At 41.7% G+C, this 7,500-nt stretch overlaps 1 protein-coding gene across 10 annotated transcripts in view; it reads right to left on the bottom strand.

Annotated features, from left to right (window-relative positions):
- The window catches only part of LOC135093246 (tyrosine-protein kinase CSK-like), an 80,370-nt gene that overhangs the window by 34,614 nt on the left and 38,256 nt on the right, over nucleotides 1-7,500 (bottom strand). For 3 of the 10 annotated variants that reach the window (XM_063992294.1, XM_063992292.1, XM_063992295.1), the window contains one exon: nucleotides 5,234-5,395. The exons of the other annotated variants lie outside the window; for them this stretch is intronic. The gene's annotated coding sequence lies outside the window, so the exon portion shown is untranslated. The remainder of the gene's footprint in view (nucleotides 1-5,233; nucleotides 5,396-7,500) is intronic. 10 annotated transcript variants of the gene reach the window in all.

Raw genomic sequence — 7,500 nt, 5'->3', positions numbered from 1 at the left:
TGGTTCATTAAGGAGTTATTCACACGGTTTGTTACATAACTTTGCGGTCATGTTAATTGTACTTATTTATCTAACACAATAATGACCAAAATTACATGTTGAATACAAGATGAGGAGCGATAAGTGAGTTGTACAGAGTTAAAATTATTTGTTTTACGTACTTGGAAGAGAACGATCCTCATGTAAAAGCGACCAGGTAATGTGCAACTTTCATCACCTCGGTGCGCAGAGTGTTTGGCTCCTGGCGTGGCGCACTGGTGACGCCGACGTGTGTGTCTCCCGGCCCACGCCCCGAGGTTGCACATTATTCATTTCCAAATTCACAAGAGGGTTATTTTCACCGTGATGTAGGAGTTGTCTAGATAGAAATTCATCAGCTTTTGTCTTTTACCATTACAGACGAGTATTAATGCCGCTTTGTATTTCGAGTCGCTGTGTTGCCAAGTCTCTTGTTCACAATCGTTGTATCGTCGACGAATTTTCCTATTTTTACTGAGTTGTAAGATTTGTCTGGAGCGAAGTTCATCAACCATTTTTTTTTACCATTCTACAAGATATTTCTGTAGTATTCATATCGTTTGAGTTGCTGAGTATCCCTTGTTCACAATCGTTGCATCGTCAGCGAATTTTTCTATTATGCAAGCAATTTCTGCGTCTGTCATTAATACATAGGAAAAGGAATCACTCCCAAAACTGATGCCTGCGGAACGCCACTGACTATCTGTTTGCGGTGCCACAGCCCGTCCTCAGTCCAGCAGTGAAGTTTTGTAAGGGCACTGGCATAGGGCAACGAAAAGGAAAGAAAAAAAGAACGAAAGAAAGAAAGAAAGAAAGAAGAAGAAGAAGAAGGATGACAACAACAACAACAACAACAACAACAACAATAATAACGACGACGACAAAGACACCGAACAAGTTGACGAGGCGCGACGGTTTGTTTCTTACAGTGAACCTGAGGTGCGAGTCTGCTGTAGTGATGTTGTTGTCTCCGTCTCACCCAAGGGACTGCATGTGCCTCTCGTTACGTCCCTCACTTGTTACTGATCCATTAATCAATCTGCCAGGTGTCGGCGCAAAGCTAAGAAGGGCGGTAATTTTTCAAGGTGGTAGAGACACTTAATGCCTTGTTTTTATTTATTTATTTATTTTTATTAATCTGGTGTGAAGGGGAGGCTTAGGAAAAGGGAGTAAAAAAGATGATGACCAGAAGGAAATTGAATAATAATGATAATAATTCAACAATAATAATAATAATGTGCTGAAGGAGGAGGTGAAGAGGAAGAGGAAGAAGAGAAGGAAGAAAAAGAAGAACAAGAAGAAGAAGAAGAAGAAGAAGAAGAAGAAATGGAATAATAACGATAATGATGATGATGATGATGATCACGGTAACAACAACAACAACAACAACAACAACAACAATAACAGCCACCTCCCCCCCCCTCTCTCTCTCTCCCCCAGCTGTTATTGTTACAAAAGTGTCGTTTTCATTCTATTCTCGTCCAGTCAAGGATATTTTTCAATTCTCTTTACAGCACTGACCCAGCTCTCTCTCTCTCTCTCTCTCTCTCTCTCTCTCTCTCTCTCTCTCTCTCTCTCTCTCTCTCTCTCTCTCTCTCTCTCAATATTTTTTTCATTATTCAGTCTCCCTTCTTCTTTCAATCTTCTCTCATTTTCACTTTGTTTTCTTTATCTTCTTTCTTCCAGCTCTTTCTGTCATTAATGGTACCCCCCCTCTCTCTCTCTCTCTCTCTCTCTCTCTCTCTCTCTCTCTCTCTCTCTCTCTCTCTCTTCCTTTCTCAGTTCTATCCTCTGGGGAGCTGTGGATGAAGACAGGAGGATGAGGAGGAGGAGGAGGAGGAGCAGGGCTTCTCTTTAAACAAAAGAAAACCGCCAAAGAATCTTGAGGAAGAAGCTCAAAGAAGGAGAAACCTAACTTTTATGTTTTATTAGTAATAACATTTTCAAGAAGTAGGAAGAGGAGAGGAAATTTTTGAATGAAGAAGGAGAAGAAAAAGAGGAGGAGGAGGAGGAGGAGGAGGAGGAGGAGGAGGAGGAGGAGGAGGAGGAGGAGGAGGAGTTGGAGGAGAATGGAGAAAAGCAGCAGCAGCAGCAGCAGCAGCAGAAGAAGAAGAAGAAGAAGAAGAAGAAGAAGAAGAAGAAGAAGAAGAAGAAGAAGAAGAAGAAGAAGAAGAAGAAGAAGAAGAAGAAGAAGAAGAAGAAGAAGAAGAAGAAGAAGAAGAAGAAGAAGAAGAAGAAGAAGAAGAAGAAGAAGAAGAAGAAGATGATGATGATGATGATGATGATGATGATGATGATGATGATGATGGTAAGCAACAACAACAACACCTAATGACCCTTCTGTCCTCCTCCTCCTCCTCCTCCTCCTCCTCTCTTCCGTCACTCTCATCACTCAACACCTACTTCTACACTTCCCCCACTCCCCCGCAGCCCCCTCCATCTGGCCGGGCTGTCTCCCAGGTGAAATGTATACCTGGTGAGAGTTAATTGCTGCTCTACTGACTGACAGACAGACACACGGACAGACAGCCAGACGGACATGCGGAAATGCGCCAGCGGACCTACACACACACACACACACACACACACACACACTCATAAGGTAAATGAAGCAAATATTTCATAGCTGGCTAGGTGGTTGAGTGGGTGGATGCATGGCTGACTGGTTATCTAGCTGGCTGGCTGGCTGGCTGGCTGACTGGCTGGCTGGTTGGGAGATTATGTGGCTGGGTGGCTGGCTGATTGGCTGGTTGGTTGGCTGGCTGGCTAGTAACTGACTCTTTGGATGGCTGACTGGCTGGTTGGCTTGCTGACTGGTTGACTGGCTGACTAAATGGCTGATTAACTGAATTACTAGGTGGTTGAGTGGGTGACTGACTGGCCGTCTCTTGCGCATCTCACACAAACTCGCCACAAACGTCCAGAATGCCGCAAATTTACACCACCAAAAATTCCACAAGGATTATAATTTTCTAACACAATTATTCACGGATCTAAAGTTTTCCACGGCGCTGACTGGCTGTGAGGCACCGAATCATACCCACCACGGCACTCCATTGGCTGAGAGGTGTGAGGCCCCGCCCGACCTGACACCTGATTGGTTGGGCTTACAATGACGTCATGGCAGCGAGAGACGAGAATATTATTACTATTACAGTGACGCGGTGATCGTCTTATCCTGCGACTTGTAACACACACACACACACACACACACACACGTGGTCTATCTGGTAGTCTCCCTTCTAAGTATTCCGGTGTTTCCGATAATTACAATGATATATATACGCTGGTGTGTGTGTGTGTGTGTGTGTGTGTGTGTGTTGTGTGTGTGTGTGTGTGTGTGTGTGTGTGTGTGTGTATGTTACCTATACTTTTCTTATGACTTCAAACTCCATAATTATATATTAGCACAACAACAACAACAACAACAAAAACAAGAACAACAACAGCAACAACAACTACTACTATTACAATCATCACCAGAACTGTTCAACACAATGCATACTACTACTTCAACTACCCCTACCACCACCACCACAACCACCACCACTACTGTATGTGTGTGTGCGTGTGTTTGTTTGTTAATCCTAGCCTGGTTCAAGGAAATGCCACCAAACATCTGCCTCCTGTTGTCTGAGACCAAAATTAGACCTGAGTGAGAAAGGCATACCATTCTCAGAAGGAAGGTGGCGGCGAGGCAGTACAGACAAGAAAACTTCACTTTGTATCTTGTAGTAATAGGAAGATTAAATATAAGTATATCTGTAATAGAGTTGAACAGACAATGCAGAGGTGTTTAAATGAGTAGGTAGCTAGGTAGGTAAGATGAATGAATGTATATAGAGATAGATAGATAGATAGATGTATAGATAAATAAGAAGGAAGGGAAATTAATGAATGAATAGATATATAGATGGATAAGGGTATAAACAGAGGAGAGGAGACAATGACAAGAAAAAGGAAGAAAATAGGAAGGATTGTACGAGCGATCAGATAAAAAGTACGAAAGAAATGATAGGAAAACACTAAAGGAAAAGAATGAGGAATAATAATAATAATAATAATAATAATAATAATAATAATAATAATAATAATAATAATAATAATAATAATAATAATAAATACAACAACAACAACAATAATAAGACAGAAACAATATAACAAGTAAATCTAGAAAAAAATCACAAGAGGAGAGAGAGAGAGAGAGAGAGAGAGAGAGAGAGAGAGCAGAGAGAGAGAGAGAGAGAGAGAGAGAGAGAGAGAGAGCAGCCTCGTAATCCCTCTTTTAGCTTTAATTGTGGCCGTAACTCCCCGGGGCACGTCACCCAGCCTGTTGGTCTGTAATTAACATTATTATCGGTAGTGGTGGCAGCGGCAGTGGTGGTGGTGGTGGTGGTGGTGGTGGTGGTGGTGGTGGTGGTGGTGGGGCAGGGAAAGGGGTAGTAAGGGGATTAGTACTGTAGCAAGTAGTATTAATGTTATTGTTATTAGTTGGTACTGGAGGTGATTAGTAGTAGTAGTAATGCAAGTGGTCGGTGGTGATAGTAGTAGTAGTAGTAGTAGTAGTAGTAGTAGTAGTAGTAGTAGATAGTAGTAGTAGTAGTAGTAGTAGTAGTAGTAGTAGTGACGGTAATGGTGAAAAACTTTCCCCCACCTGTGTGTGTGTGTGTGTGTGTGTGTGTGTGTGTGTGTGTGTGTGTGTGTGTGTGTGTGTGTGTGTGTGTGTGTGTGTTGTGTGTGTGTGTGTGTGTGTGTGTGTGTGTGTGAAAGTATGTAAATATGTATGTTTTCTAATATCACTTTCCTCCTCCTCCTACTACTACTACTACTACCTGTTGTGACCACTACTGCCACCAAGACTGGAAAGAAGTAATATTACCTAAGTACGAGTACATAATTAAATATACCAGACTCCACATAAATTAAATATATACACAAACAAGAATAACAAAAAATAAGATAAATGAAAAAAAAAAATATATATATACTTGAACACTTGACATTTCAGACAGCAATACGAGGATGACACAAGTTACTACCTCAGGGGCTACTACTACTACTACTACTACTACTACTACTACTACTACTACTACTACTACTACTACTACTACTACCACCACCACCGCTATCTTTCAACATAAGGGCGAGCAGAGAGAGAAACAGAGTCGTAGGGGTTGGAGAAGGACAGGAGGGAGAGACGAGAGACTAACTAATCTCAGGTGTGGTGGGCGGCGGCAGGTGTGCGGAGGTCATGTCAGGTGAGAGGATCTGCGTCACGCCAGGGAGAGAGTTAACTTGCCTCGCCTCGTTGAGAATTGTCACCTGTCTCAATCCCGCCACTCCATCACGTGGTGGTCTGTGCGGCGCCGGGTGTGCTCTGAAATGTTTTGGTGTCTCACCCTGATGACTTTTTAAATAGGTTGTGCTGGAAGTTGTCGGTGGAAAATGTGTTTTTCGAGGGAGTTTTTTAAATTTTTCATCTGGTTTAGCTTTAGCAGGGTCTAGTGGACATGTTTTCTCGTTCCATATAAATTTAACAGGTTGTAGTGGAAGGTACTGGGGTGTTCATTTTTTTTTTTATTTATTTTTTATTTTACCTGGGATGTCTTTAACAGGATCTGATGGACGTGTTTTTTTTCGTTCCAGATAAATTTTAACAGACTGCAGGTGGAAGGCAGTGGTGTTTTCAAAGGGAGCTTTCTTCCACACTAATTCTAACACGTTCCAAAAGAAGTTATTAGAATTTTCATGCTTTTTTTTTCCCCCCCCATTTCTTATTTGGATTGACTTAATTGGATTTCTTGTGTTTTTCTTGGATTTCTACGTATGCTTTTCCGATTAAGACTAATTCAAATAAGGTACATTGGAAGTTATTGTGATTTTCAAGAGTGTTTTCCTACTTGGATGACTGGCTTCCGGCGGGTTCTGGTGGAGGTTACTGGGGTTTTTCAAGGGTGTTTTGATTTTGTCTCCTTTTTACAACGTCTGGTGGAAGTTACTAGGATTTTCAAGGGTATTTGGGAGAATTTTAACAGATTCTGGAAGTGACTGGGATTTTTCTTTTTTTTCTTCTTCTTTTTCACGATTTTTAACTGACTCAGGTGAAGATAATTAGAATTTTCAAGGTGTTTTCGCATCCGGACTTCTTTTAACAGGCTCTGGAAGTTATTAGGACTTTCAAGATGAAGGCTCCTCCCCGCCCAGTACTACCATCATGTATTCACCCCACACTTCAAGAGTAGAATGTAAAGATAGTACAGACGAAGGCTCCTCCCCACCCAGTATTACCTCTAGGCCACAAGCATGTACTCAACACTTCAGTAAAGACAGTAGAGATGAAGGCCTCTCCCCACCCACTTACTGCCAAGCCACATGCATATACAGTACCCAACACTTCAGGGGATTGTACAGATTGTAAAGATAAAGGCTTCTCCCCACCCCAGTATAGAATGTCAAGATTATAAAGACGAAAGCTCCTCCCCACCATTCCTAAAAACCACATGCACGTACCGAACACTTCAGTAGAATGTGAAGATGGTAAAGACGAAGGCTCCTCCCCACCCATTCCTCCTTAGCCCCATGCATGTATCCAACACCTCAGGAAAAGTCCTAGCATTTCTGAACCGCCCTTCTATCCTGACGGCGGTCCATAGGGGGTAATCAAATTATTACGGCTATTACCCCCGCTGTGTAAATATATGATTAATTAGTAGTATATTTAACAGTTACTGGGAGTTTGAATGGTGATGTTGCATGTTAATTTTACGCTGCGGTATCTCATTACGGTGAATCACATAAATCACCATACAGGGTGTTGGAAAATCACAGGGTGTTTGGAAAGGGGAGAGGAAGACCTGAGAGAAGGGTCAAGGATGCAGTGAAGGAAGACAGGCTTGCAATGGGTGTGGCTGAGGGAGTCGCAGAAGACCCAGCGTGTTGGAGATGATTAGAGGGGAGGGGAAGGAAAATTTAGATTATATATGTAGAATTGAGAGAAAATAGCATTAAATCACACTACGAGTTTTTTTTTCCCCTGTCAGTTACGAAAACCTTGAAAGAAGAAGAAGAAGAAGAAGAAGAAGAAGAAGAAGAAGAAGAAGAAGAAGAAGAAGAAGAAGAAGAAGAAGAAGAAGAAGAAGCAAGAAGAAGAAGAACAAGAAGGAAAAGAAGAAGAAGAAGAAGAAGAAGAAGAAGAAGAAGAAGAAGAAACAAGAAGGAAAAGAAGAAGAAGAAGAAGAAGAAGAAGAAGAAGAAGAAGAAGAAGAAGAAGAAGAAGAAGGTAATGGTGACGATGAAGAAGAAGAAAACGAAGCAAAAAGAAGAAAAAGAAAAAGAAAAAGAAGAAGAAGAAGAAGAAGAAGAAGAAGAAGAAGAAGAAGAAGAAGAAGAAAAAAGATGAAAAAAAAACAAAAATACTCCAGCACTTCCAAGCACACCTTCTACATGCTTACCTCCTCCTGCACTTCTAATCCCACTGACGTA

This window comes from Scylla paramamosain, chromosome 42, assembly GCF_035594125.1.
Source record: "Scylla paramamosain isolate STU-SP2022 chromosome 42, ASM3559412v1, whole genome shotgun sequence".
NCBI lineage: Eukaryota > Metazoa > Arthropoda > Malacostraca > Decapoda > Portunidae > Scylla > Scylla paramamosain.
Note: the sequence above shows the minus strand (reverse complement) of the source record. Positions and strands in the feature narration are given on the sequence as shown.